The following is a 16,930-nucleotide window of genomic DNA, read 5'->3' on the forward strand; positions in this document are numbered from 1 at the left end:
ATATTCTTTGCAGAAATAGGGATTGAACTCACACTACCATGGAATTACATAACTGGCCCTTCATGTATTTGTTTTGAGAAGGGATCTCATCACATTGCCCATGATGGACTAGAACTTGGGATCCTCCTACCTCCACCGTCCGCATAGCAAAGACTGCATATGCTTACCACTGTGCAAAGGTAGAAAACAAAATTGATTTTACATTAGACACTTTTATTTTTTAAACTAGGGATTGCCCTCCAAGCTTCTGATTGGATCATTTCAATAGAAGTCTCTCTCACTGGCTCGCTGTTCTTGGGGAAACAGGTGGAGGTGTCCATTTGCAGCCATGGGGAGAAGGCAAGGCATGTGCAGTGATTCACTGAGGCCCCAGTGCTCCCCTCAGCTGTATGCATCCAGAGCACAGTCCAGGAAGAGAAGGAGCCTGCGCCTGGCTTGCAGCCTCAGCCAGACATCACGCCTTGCCTTGGACACAGGTCCCACATGTGCTGGTGAGTGGAGACTGCTGTCCATTGTGCCTGCTGCCCACAACCAGAGGGTTCTTGGGAAGGGGACACAAATGGAAACATGGGGGCTCAGGCCCAGCAGGAAGTGTAGAGCAGAGGTGCAGCACTGGGGCTCCAAGTGCCAGTTACCCAATAGGTTGGGTGTGGATCCCCAGTCATTCAGGCATTTCTGTGGTTTGGGTAGAGTGTGCATGGATGTTTGTCCTGCTCCTCCTTGGGATCGTGTCTGGCCACCACTTCCCATGCTTGCTGTGACTTTGGTCTCCAAGGAGGTGGGTCTTTCCTTGAGGTAGAGGAGGGGAAGAGGCAGAAAGCCCCCTGAGAAACTGCAGGGGTGAGCCTGGGGGTGCAGGCCATGCTGTTCCCTCACCTCCTGTAGTGAAGGAAGGGGCATGGGTCCACAGGAAGTTGGCAAGGTGTCATTGGAAATAGGGCTTCCAGTTCCTCCACTGGGATGGAATGCTGAAAAATTAGGTCAATGCTAATGCATGCTCTTTATTAAAAGTGGTAATTGGAGAGTCCAATAAAAATTAGATTTAAAGTTAATTAAGTAGCTTTACTATGTAAAAAGTGGAGCCATATAGAATGTATAACATAGAACATGTTTTTTACTCAATGAATTCAAATAGGTGCCAAAAATGTATTTAAAATATTTGCCTATTCACTTAACATCATAATTTTATCAGATATTTATGCCTAGGATCACTGAGCCACACCCCAGTCCCATGTTTCACGTAGATGCTTACTTGCTTGTTTTGTTTTCACATGTGTTAGATTAGCTTTTAGTATTTGAGTATGTGCCATCAAGGAAGGGCAATCCATATGCATGTGTTATAAGTTGCTCCATTAGTGGGTGAAAAAAATTCTTAAGGGAATTAAATTTTATATACACACACATAAGCACCCTTTGGTTTTAGTATTTGGTATTGCTTATTCTAAGTAAGGTATGTATTTTGAACTCATGTTTGAATTCCTATGTGATAATATACCAATAAACTGGAATGAGACCAGTTTATTTATTTTTGTCCTCACTTTTTTATTGAAAAGTGATCCTTATGACATAAAAATAGTGAATTAGTATTGTTAATATGTATCTTATCTCTTGCTCATATTTAAAGAACAGAAAATATTATTTCAGAAAGATGATTCATTAAAATGAAAATGAGTAACAAGAAGCTGGCTTTCTTTAATTGCCAAAACATTAATTTAATATAAAAATGTACCGTCTGCATTTAAAACACATTCTTGTTTCCTTTTACAAATAGTGTAAATAATTTCATGAATTTTCTAAATTTTGTTTGTATATTTGTAAAATACAGGAAAAGGACCCAAAGATAATTATCTTTTCCATCTATTCTAGGTTAGTTTTTTACATTTTATTTCTAATAGCCTATATTTAATCCCAATATATTTATAATTGATGACTTGGTTTATAGTATATTAATGTTCAATGATACAAAAATTGATAAAAATGAATTTGTGAGAAAATCCAATTAACAACATTGATGCTCTTATTATTCCAAATGGAGATATCCTTCTTAAGTTGATATGTATTACTAAGGAAAAGGGGTCAGAGGAAAATGGAAATGTGCACTACACACTGTGGTAGATGCTGTAATTTAACAATGAAGAGACTGATATGTTCATATTACAATGCTGTGACATTTCCTTGAAGAGAAATTCTCATTTTTGGTCCATATATATTGTTTATAAGGCTCTGCCTCTTTTAGCTGACATTGTGCTCCAGAGGGACCATGTTTTCCTGCAGTGTCCCCATGTTATATATTGTTTAATTCTGGGATTTGGAGAAACAATATTAATAAATTAGGGTCAGAGTAGTAATGGCGTAGAAAGTCAAAAGTAAATATTTATTTATTTTTGATACCAGAGATTGAACTCAGGGGCACTTAACCCTGATCCACATCCCCAAAGCATTTTTATATTTTATTTAGAGAAAGGATTTTGCTAAGCTGATGAGGCTTTCTTTGAACTCACATTCTTCCTGACTCAGGCTCCAGAGCCACTGGGATTGTATGTGTGTACCACTGCGCTGGACTCAAAAATAAATTTTGATATAGTAGAAAATAAAAATCCAACAAAGTTTTGGAATATTGGAGCTATTGAATGGTAGTGATAGTTGGGTGAGAGTAATCTAGAAGTTGTTTTTAGACCAGTTTGGGCAGTAATTTGGCATTATTGAGACTTGTTAATTACATATGACCTATACTAACTTGTTAGGTGAAAATAGGAAAGGGATGTAGCCTTCAAGGATTATTTTCTTTTAGACATATTGAAATAAAGCATTCCATTTTTTATTATATTTACAGAAAATGAAAAGACACACCAGAAGGACAAGTGTCTGTTTTTATGGCCTTAGAACCTATCCATATCAAAGAGGTATATACAGAGAACATAGCAGGACACCATGCAGACAAGCATGCAGTTCAATTCAGCAAGTATAAACTGAGCACCTATCCCATATATGTTGCTGTGCTTACAGCTGGTATAAAGACATGGATAAACAGTTCCTGGAAGGCACCCATAACTTAGCTTGAGTAACTTAATATAGCATCTCAGATGCAACATAAAAGTATAACAAAGAACATAAGGAACACTAAGAAGACCTCATTGACCTTGCTAAAGGGAGTTTATTTAAGGAAGGAATTTGTGGAGGGGGTGTGATTACACTGGGCTGGAAAGCAAAGAATCAGGAGGAACTTTTTTGGTAGACAGGGTGAGGAGAGTGTGTGTGGGCAGGGATCAGCCAGAGATAAGACACAGATATGAACACGCTTTGTGCTTTGGGGAAGTACAGAAGCTCAGTAAGATGGGAGGATAAATCAAAAGGGAAGGGGAATGACAGGATATAAGGCAGTAGCCAGCATCCAAGGGGCACAAGTCTTCACTGTTTTTGAAATCACCCTGAAGGCATGGATTGGGAAGGGAGAGACTTGTTCTGGTTAGGGTGCTCTCATAATATACCAGGTGAAATGTAGTGAGGATGTGGGACACAGGAGATAAATCTGAGAAGCTCAGGGAAGGCCATCAATGGGAAATGGGGACTAACAGGGTTGGAAGAAAGCAAGAAGATGAGTGTGAAGAGGGTAAGGGACAGAGTAAGCTCATGGGTAAAGAGTTAAGAGTTTATTTGGGACCATGTTGAGTTTGAGGAGTCTCTAAGACATTTGGGTGGAAGTAGTTGGAGAGGATGTTTGGGGTTGAAGAGGAATTATGGCATCATAAACATATGAGGTGCAGTTAGAACCATGAAAGTGGATATGGTCACTCTTGGAGAGGATCTGGAGCCCAGGGAACTAGGGACTGGGTGGTCATGGAAGTTGTGGAATGAGTTGAAAGACAGGTAGTTTGTAATTTTTTGACTCTTTGTGTATGTTAGATGAGCTCAGGAGAATCAAAGTGATGCTCACAAAGGAAAGTTAGGGAGTATACAAAACCAGATTAAGGGGGAATCTAGAACTGAAGCTAAGGATGCTCTTTTTTCCTATAAGAAACTGTGATTTTAAATGAATATACTGTCTTAAGGTGACATTTTGGTGGCAGTGTGCAGAACTAATGGGGAATGGGAACCTGAGGCTAGTGGATTGGTTTAGTTAAGTGTGCAGGATACATTCTGTAAAGTGATAGGAGCTGAATGCATAAGGAATGAAAATGAAGGGGATACCCAGGAGCATGAATTCCCAGAAGGTCTCAGAGGCCATGGTACTATGCAATTTGGCAAATAGGATGTGGTGTGGTGGACAGAGCCATGGGCACAGCAATCTTATCTTGTTTTAACCATGTCTTTGGTACCTGAAACATAATTGTACTTTCAGTTAGTGTTCACAGAGGAGATAAATGGTACAGTTGACAGAAAGATGAAGAGTTTTAAGAAGCAGTGAATGTAGAAAGTTGATGATGAGATCATATTTAAACATGGGCATTGCAAGTAGAGATGCCGTGAAGAATGAGAGGATGGGGGCTGGGGGGATAGCTCAGCTGGTAGAGCGCTTGCCTTGCAAGCACAAGACCCTGAGTTCGATTCGATCCCCAGTACAAAAAAAAAAAAAAAAAAAAAAGAATGAGAGGATGGGATGGGACACACCCAGAATTGTGCATGGCTTCAGTCAATCAAGTATTGAGGGGCTGAGTACTACAGGAGAAATAAAGATGAGCTGATGCCTTTTAAGATTACAGAAAGGTAGCAGAAAGATATACAGATTACCATAAGATAAGCTAGAACATGCTCAATGTTAAGGGAAAAACTTTTATACTGTGTCCTAAAGACACAACAGGGAGAGAAAGACAGTCTGATGAGGGAAGATGAGGAAAGTCTCCTTTGAGAAGGTGACATTTTGGTGGGCAAAGGAATGGGAGAATAGACAAGAAGGCATTGGAAGCATGATCCTGAAAAAGGGTTATGGGCAAGGGCCCAAGTGGGCCTGTCTGAACAAAGCCAACTCAGCTTGTTTGGCCAATATTTGGGCTTTTTAGTTAACTCAGTAAGTACTTCAAAAATTAAGTGGAGATGAAAAGTGAGATCTTCTTGCAAGTGAATGCCCAGGTGTTTCCTTCCCTGGCAGCCTGGAGGATCAGGAACTTCCTATGGCCACTTGTTAAAACAAGAATTCTGGGTAGAGGAAGTAATTGCATGGGTTTTGCTTGTGGCTTCTTTCTTTAGCACTTTCCTTTTGTCAACCTTGCCTACCTGGCTCCACAAGCATATGGAGAGAGGTTATAAAACCTCACACTGTTCCAGAGATAAATCAAGGCAGAATTTATAGGAACTTTCCTTTAAAAGGAACCAAACAGCTCTTTAAGATCACAGGTTACATAGGGAGAAGAGAGAGGAATGAGAGGAGTGGGTAATGTCATTTCACAATGTTTATTGACATACATTATAGAAGGCATTTCAAACATCTTGCACAGAGCAGTGGATTCTGAAGTATTTATCACTTGGAAAGCAATGTACATCATCTTATGTCCACACAATTGTGGGTACTGATTTTAGACAATGGAAATCTTAATTCTAACTCTTAATTATCACTTAGAGGATTAGAAAGCAATAGGTGTGTATTTCTGATCTTGTTTGTGAGAAAGGTAGCTGTTTTGTGCTTTTAAAACTGCCCCATTTTTGTTACTGGGCATTGAACCCAGGGCACTTTATCACTTGTTACATCCCTTGTTCATTATTGTTATTGTTATCTTTATTATTAGTAGTAGTAGTAATAGTAGTTGAAGTGGTTTTATTGAGACAGGGTCTCATTAAATTGCTTAGAACCCTGCTAAATTTCAGAGGTTGGCCTCAATCTTGTGATCCTTCTGCCTCAGTCTCCCACGTTGTGCACCACCTGAGAGGCATGCGCACCACCTTGCCATGCTGAAGACTATATTTTTAGACTTTGAGAAGCCTTCATTGAACCTGGGCTGGGAAGTATAGCTCTGCTGAGAATAATAGCCCTGCAATTTTACCAGTCAGGGAAATCTGTTTCTTGACCTTTTCCTGGTTTGTGGGCCAGGACTCCTGCTGCTTGTGTGAAAGGGAATGCCAGTGTAGCATTCTCCTGAGAGACTCAGAAGTGTTGGCTCTACATCCAACCTGACAAAAATCTCCCTATACTCCCCTCACCATTACCAGGGTACTGAATTTTCACCAATTTCACATCCAGAATGAAATCTGGAAAACCCAGCTCAGAATTTTAAGAAACTCTGATGGTATTTTAACAGCAAACCCTAAGCTATTAGAGGGTTGATCAATATTGAAAGGTATGAAAAATTAATTTTAAAGTATGTATGTATGCTTTGTGTGTTTATAACCTAAGTAGAGTGTCCACTATAGAAAAATAATTAAAAAGAAAGAAAGAAAGAAAGCCCCTTCCTGTGTTTCCATTTGACCTGTACACTAAATTTTCTTTAATGTTGTAGGGGGAGCAAGATGAAGAAATGGTTCAGAGACAAGTTGCAACAAACTCGATTTTTCCACCAGAATATCAATACTTATTTCCTTTACAAGTTGCTAAAAATTTCAGCAAGAAAAAATGTTCACAGTCTTGCAGAAATAATGTTGCCCAGTTTTCCTAAGATGGCAGTTTGTTTCTTCCTCCACGTGAGGGAACACAACCACTATGCTACTCTGCTGATCACACTAGAGTGAGGTGAACTCTATCAAGAACTATTTATGTGTTTTATTTCCTAAACACCAAATGGATTGCTTCTGACCTGAGTCCCCTGCTCTCCAGCATACACTTCTGGAGCCTTAGTCCCACTGCTCCACTGATTCCTTCAGGACTATGAGGGCCAAACACACGGTTTCCGGTGTTTGGAAATGAACTTGTAAACATAGAACTTCTAAGGATGTCCTTTCTCTCAATACTGAGGAGGCTTAAGATGGTGGATTCTGCCTCTTATTTGGTAGACAAGTTGGTTTACAAAGGGTTTTCATAGGGATTGGGCTGTAAACTGTTTTAGAGGTAGACCTTTCCATTGCAGCAGAAATGGTATACTTACATCATCTGTCCATAAATGCAACAATTAGTTCTTGAAGTATTTAGTATATTTTATTTTGACTATGAAAACCAGACATTTTTTAGGCAAGTGTAAAACTTAAGGAAAAACATAAAAATCCAATTATTTAATGGACTGATTTACTGGAAATATATTCAAAAGTAAAAATAGCAACAGTTTCCCCCTACTGGGATAAAAAGTTACCTGCCCTGCATACTTCAAAATCATAATCAAGATCTTCTTGTTCTGTTACTTAAAAAAGTAGAAAGAAAATAAAAGAAAAAAAGAATATTCAGGGCATTGGGTTAAAAAACAATGAACTGCATATTTTTTGTATTGGATGCTGCTAATATTCATTGTTTCCAAGGTATTGGAAACCTGCAGGGTCATAATAAGCCTACAGGAGGGAAGTTAAAATACCTCATTTATTCACTGCTCGAGGGAAAATTTCAGGAACAACATGACTAAACAGGGAAAGAAAGTGTTCCTAAAAAAACCAAGATTCTATTTTGATAGAATCCAATGATAGCATGGCAGTAGAAATGACAGAAAATGAGTTTAGAATCTACATAATTAAAATGTTTATGAAGGAAAAGATAAGAGAGCAAATGCAAGCAATGTCTGAACACTCCAATAAATAGTTAAAAGAGCACATATAGGAAGGAAAAGAGCACTTCAAAAAAGCAATTGAGATTCTGAAAAGCATACATGAAATGAAAGGAACAATAAACCAAATTAAAATCTCAATAGAAAGCATTACCAACAGAGTAGATCTCCTGGAAGATAGAGTCTCAGACAAGGAAGACACAATATTTAATCTTGAAAATTAAGTTGACCAAACTAGCAAAATGGTAAGAAATCATGAACAGAACCTCCAAGAATTATGGGACATGAAAAGACCAAATTTAAGAATTTTCAGGATTGAGGAAGGCACTGAGATACAAACCAAAGGATTGAATAACTTCTTCAGTGAAATAATACCAGAGAATTTCCCAAACATGAAGAATGAAATGGACAATCAAATATGATAGGCTTACAGAACACCAAATGAACAAAATTAGAACAGATCCACAAGGCACATTATAATGAAAATACTTCCATACAAAATAAAGACAGGATTTTAAGTGTTATGAGAGAAAATCATCATATTTTATATAAAAAGGTAAACCAATGCAGATATCAGCAGATTTCTCAACCCAAGCCCTAAAAGCAAGAAGAGTATGAAACCATATATTTCAAGCTTTGAAAGAACATGGATGTCAACCAAGAATCTTATACCCAGCAAAAGTAACCTTTAGGTTTGATGATGAAATAAAATCTTTCCATGATAAACAAAAAATAAAATAGTACACAAATAGAAAGCCTGCAGTAGGGAACATGTTCAGCAAAATATTTCATGAGGAGGAAATGAAAAACAATATAAAACTGCAAACGGGGAAACTACCCTAAAGCAAAAGTCAATCAAAGGACAAACCAAGTCAAGTTAAAAACTAAAAATAAGCAAAAATGACCAGGAATACAAACCATATCACAATAGTAACCCTGAATGTTAATTGCCTAAACTCATTAATCAGAGACAAAAGCTGGCAGATTGGATTAATAAGAAAGAACCAACACTATGCTGCCTTTAAGAGACTCATCTCATAGAAAAAGATATCCACAAACTAAAGGTGAAAGAATGGGGAAAAGCATACCATGCACATGGACTCAGTAAAATCAGGGGTCTCATGCTTATATCAGATAAAGTGGACTTCAAATCTAAGTCAGAAGGAATAAAAAAGAACATTTCATACTATTTAGGGGAACAATATACCAGCAACCATAACAATTTTAAATATGTATGCCCCAAAAAATGATGCATCCATGTACATCAAACAAACATTTCTCAATTTGAATAATCAAATAGATCATAACCCAATAATATTGGGTGACTTAAACACACTGCTCTCACCACTGGGTACATAATCCAAACCAAAACCAAACAAAGAAGCTATAGAATTAAATAACACAAACAATGATATATACTTAAGGGGCATGTATAGAGTATTTTATCCATCATCCAGCAAATACACTTTCTTCTCAGCAGCTCCTGGTTCCATCTCCAAAATAGATCATGTGCTATGTCATAAAAAAGTCATTAGTAAATACAAAAAAATAGATATTACATTGTGTTCTATCATATAATAATGGAAAGCAATTTGAAATCAATGATAAAATAGAAAACAAAAACAACTCCTACACTGGAGGCTAAATAATAAGCTATTGAATGATTCAATGATAACAGAACACATCAGGAAGGAAATAAAAAATTCTTAGAGGTAAAAGAAAACAACACATCAAAATCTTTGGGACACTCTGAAAGCAGTGCTAAGCGGAAAGTTCATTGCATTGAGCTCATATACTAAAAGAATAAAAAGTCAACAACTAAATGACCTAACATTACATCTCCAAAGCCCAAGAAAAAGAAAAATAGATCAATACCAAAAGTAGAAGACAGGAAATAAGTAAAATCAGAAATGCAATCAATGAAATTGAAACAAACAAACAAAAAAAAATTGAAAAAATTGACAAAACAAAAAGTTGATTGGTTGAAAAAGTAAACAAGATATAATAGATAATAAATAAAATAGAAAATGGTTTATCTATTATAAACCCTTAGCCACACTAACAAAAAGAAGAGTAAAAACTCAAATTACTAAAACTTTTGATAAAAAGAAAATATCATGACAGACACCATTGAAATATATAACATAATTAGAAGATACTTTGAAAATCTATATTTCAACAAAATAGAAAATATTGAAGACATTGACAATTTTTTTAGAAACAGATGATCCTCACAAACTGAATCAGGACGACACACGCAATTTAAACAGATCAATTTTAAGCACCTAAACAGAAGAAGACAACAAAAGCCTACCAACCAAGAGAAGCCCAGGACAGATGGAATCTCAGCTGAATTCTATAAGACTTTCAAAGTAGAACTAATACAAATATTCCTCAAAATATTCCAGTACAGAAAAAGTAGGGAACTCTACCAAACTCATTCTTTGAAGCTAGTACCAAAACCAGACAAAGACACATCAAGGAAAGAAAATATTAGCCCCATATCCTTGATGGACATAGATGCAAAAATTCTTAAAACTTCCTGGCAAATTGCAAATGAAAACATGTTAAAAAAAATAGTGCACCATGATCAAGTGTGGTTTATACCAGGGATGGAAATTTGATTCAACATCTGGAAATGAATACATAATTCATTATATCAATAGACTTAAAGTTAAGAATTATATAATTATTTCATTAGTTGCTGAAAAGGCTTCAATAAAATACAATACCCCTTCAGACTAAAAACAGTAGAAAATATAGGGATAGTAGAAATATACCTCAATATTGTAAAGATTATGTATCTTAAGCCCACAGACAATATCATTCTTAATGGTGAAAAGTTAAAAGCATTCCTCTGAAAAATGGAACAAGGCAGGGATGCCCTCTTTTACCACTTCTATTCAAAGTCATCCTTGAAACACTAACCAGAGTAAGACCAAATAAATTAAAAGAATATGAATAGGGAAGGAAGAAATAAAGCTATCACTATTTGCTGATAACATGATTCTATATTCATAGGATCCAAAAAATCCACGAGAAAACTTTTAGAACTAATAAATGAATTCAGCAAAGTAGGAGGAATCAGTACACAAACATCTAATGCATTTCCATTCATACATGATGTAGTCTCTGAAAGAGAACTTAGGAAAACCACTCCATTCACAATAGCCTAAAAAAAAACAATGTAACACTTGGTAATCAATCTAAAGAAGAGGCAAAAGGCATCTACAATGGAAACTACAGGACACTAAAGAAAGAAATTAATGAAAACCTTAGAAGATGGAACAATATCCCATGTTCTTGGAGAGGCAGAATTAATATTGTCAAAAGAACCATTCTACCAAAGGCACTATTCAGATTAAATGCCATTCCAATTAAAATACCTATGACATTCCTCATAGAAATAGAGAAAGAAATCATGACATTCATCTGGAAGCATAACTGACCCAGAATAGTCAAAGCAATTCTGAGCAGAAAGAGTGAAGCAGGATATATCCTAATACCAAATCTTAAACTATAGTACAGAGCAATAGTAACAAAAAATGGCATGGCATTGGCATCAAAATAAGCAGAGCCATGGTATAGAAGACAGAGACAAACACACAAAAATATAGCTACCTAATACTATACAGAGGGGCCAAAAACACACAATGGATAAAAGATAACCTGTTCAGCAAATGGTGCCGAGAAAATTAGAAATTGAAATTAAACCTCTATTTCTCAACCTGCACAAAACTCAACTAAAAATGAATCAAGGACTTAGGGATTAGACCAGTGATCAGTGATCCTGCACCTAGTAGAAGAAAATGTTGGCACAAATCTTTATCTTATTGGTTTAGGATCAAACTTCATTAGCATGACACTCAGAGCAGAAGAAATCAAAGCAAGAGTCAATAAATTGGATATATTCAAACTACAAAGATTTTCTTAGCAAAGGATGTTAGGCCACCTACAATTCCACTCAGTGCTTGACAAGGATTATGCTGAGTAATAAAGGTGTTTGCAAAGTCTCATCATATTGGGAATACAGTTGCGAACTTTTCTTCCTTCCTTGCTTGATAGGTTTACTATTAATATTTTATGTGTTTTCCCTGAAAACAGGGGTCTTAACAGAACCAGGGTTAAAACATAGAAATCAGACTTCTAATGGAGCAGTGATTTCAGATTTAGTCATTTGTAATGAAACCTTGAGTTACCAAGAATGTTATGAGAAAATACAAAAATAGATTCTAGTTGCCAGTCCCCTGTTGACTACTCTCAGATGACCTGAAGTAGGTAGGGTAAATAACTCCAACCCAATCAGGAATGATTAACAGGAACAGAAGAAATAAAGAAAATAGAGTTCCTACAGTTAAAACACCTTATAACAATACTTATTTAATTAATGGAAAGCCATAACATCCTTACAGAGGGATGCCTCTTAAGCCCTGGATTTAGACACTCCTTTATCTCCCAGGGGATATTTAGATATAAAATCAGGACATGTTATAATCTTGTTTGAAAGTATACATACAAGAGTACAAGATATTTCATTTCTTAAAGATTAGGATTTACTAAATGCTGTAAATATTGTTGGCCACCTATCCCCTGGAGAAAAATTTCCTCAATGTTAAGTTTACACAGTAGAAGATGATGTCATACTATTGTTAGCATAAACTGTCTAGCACTTATTAACCATAGCAGTAGCCACACAACTGACATTCATTCAACCCTGCTGAACTTGCTTTAAACTTTATGATTAGTTAAGCAATATTAATATGACTTATTGTTTAGTTATAGGTTATCACGAGTAACCAATTACTAAAAATTACTAAAATTGCCTCGTCTAGTAATGATTATACAATATATTTTTGTTATTTTTCCTTGTCTTTTTCTGTTCTGGAAAAACCTGTGTAACTGTCAACCTTTTAATGTATAAAACCTGGCTGGGAAAATAAAATTTAGAACTTAGCATCCATTCCTTGAGTTTGTGTGACTTTGTTCTCCACCTTGCCGATGCCTACTCCATCACCTGTGACCACTATGATCCCTGCTAGGGCTGGACTCCGGCAAAGGATATGATCACTAAAGTGAAAAGAGAGACTACAGTGTGGGAGAAAATCTTTTCCACACACACTTCAGACAGAGCACTAATATCAAAATTTACAAAGAAATTGCAAAACTTTACACCAAAAGTACAAAGAACCCAATCAATAAATAGTCCAAGGAGCTTGATAGACACTTTACAGAAGAAGATATACAGGTGATTAATAAATACATGGAAAAGTATCCAACACCTCTAGCAATTAGAGATACACAAATTAAAACACGTGTAAGATTTCATCTTACTCCAATTAGAATGACTATTATCAAGTACACAAATAATAATAGATGGTGAGGTGGATGTGGAGAAAGAGGCACACTCAAACATTGCTGCTGGAGTTGCAAATTTATGCAATCTCTTTGGAAAACAATAGGGAGATTACTTAGAAAACTTGGAATGGACCCACTTTTGACCCAGTTAACCTACAGCTTGGTTTATATCCAAGGGACTTCAAATTAGCATACTGCAATAACACAGTCACATCAATGTTCTTAGTTGCTCAACACACAATAACTAGATTGTGGAACCAAACTAGATCACCTTCAACAGCTGAATGGATAAAGAAACTGTGGTATTTGTACACAAAGGAATAATATTCAGCCATAAAGAATAATATTATGGCATTTGCAGATAAATGAATGAAATTGAGAATATCATGCTAAGTGAAATAAGCCAATCTCTAAAAACCAAAGTCTGAATGTTTTCTCTGTAAGTGGAGATGATATATAATAGGGGTGAGGGGAATGAAAGAAGAATGGAGAAACATTAGATCACCTAGAGGGAAATGAGATGGTGGAGGGGCAGGGGTATGAAAGATGGTGGAATGAGACAGACATCATTACTCTATGTACATGTATGAGTACATGAATGGTATAAATCTACACAGTGCACAATCATAGAAATAAAAATTATACCCCATTTCTCTATAATATATTAAAATGCAGTCTATAAAATAAAAAAAATGAATATTTAATTGCTTTATCTTATAGAACTCTCTACTATAAGAGAACAATATTTATTATTCACTTACATGCTAGAATTTTGCAATAGTATCACTTTCTAATATGTGGATATTGGTAATTTTTTTCTTTGATTCCAAAACATTTTTTCCTACCCATATTTCATTGTTTGGATATGTGAGTATAGGCAGGTCAGATCTTAGGGACAGAAATGAAGCAAACTCCCCCTACCTAACCCAGATTTGTTTCATCCACTCTGCATCACATATCCACAGTGTGGTATATTTCAAGCTAGTTGCAGTTCTTTGACTCCCACATCATTTAGCACTTAGTATTTTGCCTGTTTATCTGGCAAACTTCAGTAGATTGTGGGTCCTCAAGACTGGAAATGTATCCTGTTCCCAATGGTGTCTCTCTGCATCTAGCTTGCTGACTGATAATAAAAGTGTCAGTAATTACCAGGGACTTTCTAAATGACAAGATACCAAAGAATTCATAAAGAGATATCAACAAAATATTAGTGTTAAAAAAATCAAGTCTCTTTACCTTTTGCTTTGGTCATTTTCTTGTCAAAATTATATGACAAATACCATCTCTGTGCCAGAAATATTATGTATATGATGAGAGTTAGATGAGAGAGATAGAGTCTCATTGGAAGAATGGTGAGCTAAAGAGATTGTAATTGCTATTTTACTTCTCTGACTTATTAATGGATTTGGGGTAGGCTATCATGATGTGACTATGTCCTGGGAGCAATCAGGTTTCTTTTTTTCCCCTGGCTCTCATTCCTATCACATGAAATCAAGTTTTTATTACACATCACAACACATTGATTTTTAACCATTTTAACTTAGAGAAGCAAAACCTAGTAATTTTAAGCTTATGGATTCTGGGATCCCAGGATAGATAGTTGGTTGCAGAAGTAAAATATTCCTCATCCAATTTCAGCCTACCACTTGCATTTGCAGTTATTACTGTGTAGAGGCATTACAGTGAAATCAGTGGTGAAATTCATATCTCTGATTTCTCAATCATGCAGTTGCATTCAATTCCACTCAGGAAAATGCCTCCCTTGATTGCCAGTGCTCTTGTGGAATGAAAGCAAACAATGGGACAGTTCCTCTAGTCAGAGTGGAAGGGGCAGTCATTGGGCATTTCGGGTATGAAGGGAGCAGGTTTCCAAGCTCCAGTAGAAGATGGCCTTTGGTTTCTCTCCCCAGAAGTATATCTGAACCTTGGGAAACATGGAGTTTGAGGAGTGGCTCCTGACATGACTCCTGCACTGCAGATACTACCTTTTGTCACATGGCAGTATGATGGCATCACAGTTCCCATGGTAACCAGAGATGCTACCACTCCTGGCCACTTGAGACTGAGATTCAGTACAAGTGCTGGCTCAGTTGTGATGGTAAGAGGAAAGATGAGTGGAGCGGGTGCCAGGGGCCTGTGGTTTTCAAGAAATGTGCCACTAAACTCAATGCCTAGGAGATGAAGAGCCATGCTTTGTTGTAGGGTGCAGCCAACCCCATGTGGATTACCACAGGTCCAGGCAGGACAAGGAACTCACCTGAATCCTGAATACTCACACAACCACCCAGGCCTGCTAGTTGGCACTGTGCGCATTTGGCCACAGGAGACATCATAACAGTCTGCTCACATAGCTCCTGCTGCAGGCAAATTGCTACTGCCAGGTTCAGTGATCTGGATTGGGATGGAGATGTGCTTGAAGGCACATGGGTCACCAATCTTTGCACTGGCTACAGACTCATTGCCCTCTGAACTCACTCCTCCTGTACTGGACACATCCAGATTTTCCTAGACAGGAACCTAGCCTAGGACCCTAGCAGCCTCTCGGAATCATGACTGGTGAAAGCTCAGGAGCATGCAGTTCAGCGTGGTGACTCAGCTGATCATTGAATTTGAACACATTACACCCAATCTGACAGTTTGCTCATCCTTTCCAAAAAATGTGGACAGGGGCAGCTTGAAACTGGGAAATTTTTCTTTGAAGTAAAGGTCAGTGACTACCCTGATGACTAATGAGGAGAGGAAGGAGACATTCACTCAGCATGTTGGAGAGAGGACAGGACTGAGCTGACATGCAAGAAGAGGTGTTCTGTACTCACTACAGCTGCTAGGACACATCTCCATGGTAGCTGCCTTACAAGTAGACTGCACTCAGAAATTTACCATCTGGAATTTTTCCAGGAGCACCTCAACTCACCTCGAGATGCAGTAATGTCCGACCCATCTGTGTTCACACAAGGCTTTATCCTCAGATTAGTGCCTGTCTGGCACAAGGCCCTGTGGTTCTTTTACCAGCCCCAGGAGTATGCAGACTACAAGCCAGTAAATAAAATAAAAGACTTATGATGTCATGAGGAACTCTGTTTCTCAGGGCAAAAGAACAGATTTGAACATGCACAGTGCTGAAAGAGAAATGGTGCAGGGCTTCCATGCAGAATAATCAAAAAGGAGGAGGAAAGACATTTTGGGAGGCAAAAAAAAGTAAAAGGAAGGAAGTTGGTGCTGGAAATCAATGTCAGTAAAAAGACACACTAAAAGTAGCCATGTTTTGTGTCTACCCACAAGTTCCATGACATTACTTCTGCTTCAAAAAACTCTACTAATATAGGAAGAAGCAATTGTGTTTTCATTTTGTAAGCCACTATCATTAAGGACCCTAATTCCCTTGCAAGGATATCAATTCATTTGCAAATACTTGACTCTGTCCTATTGTTCACAAGGTACCACTGATTATACATTTGCCAATTCATGTTTTTTCTGGCACAAGAACCATCAACAAAGGCATTCCTTACAACACAGCACTTATACCCGAAAACTGCAATGTAAACAACCTGAATTTTTGATATTTAGCATTGAACCCAACGCTCAAAATACAGAGAGCACAACAATATCAGAAATTTAAACCCATAAATCTCTGCTAAAATGCAACATGTAAGACCCAACATGGGCAAAACATGACTATCCATACAGAAGTCATCCTAGAATATACAAATGTGTGACAGAACTTAGTGAGAAGGAAATTGTATGTGAAGCATTGGTGAATTGTCAAATCCTTAAATTTGACTTGCTTCTATTCACCAACAACAGAACACATACCTCATTTCTCTGACTTTTTTCTTTTGTACGCAATCAAGAAAATAGGGGTTCTTGTGTCTCTCCTAATCTGAAATAGCACAAACCAATAATTCCCAGATCTGTGGTAAAAATGAGAAAAATATATGCTTCACCCAAATCTACACTGCTTC

Source organism: Sciurus carolinensis, chromosome Y (genome assembly GCF_902686445.1).
Source record: "Sciurus carolinensis chromosome Y, mSciCar1.2, whole genome shotgun sequence".
Taxonomy (NCBI): Eukaryota; Metazoa; Chordata; class Mammalia; order Rodentia; family Sciuridae; genus Sciurus; species Sciurus carolinensis.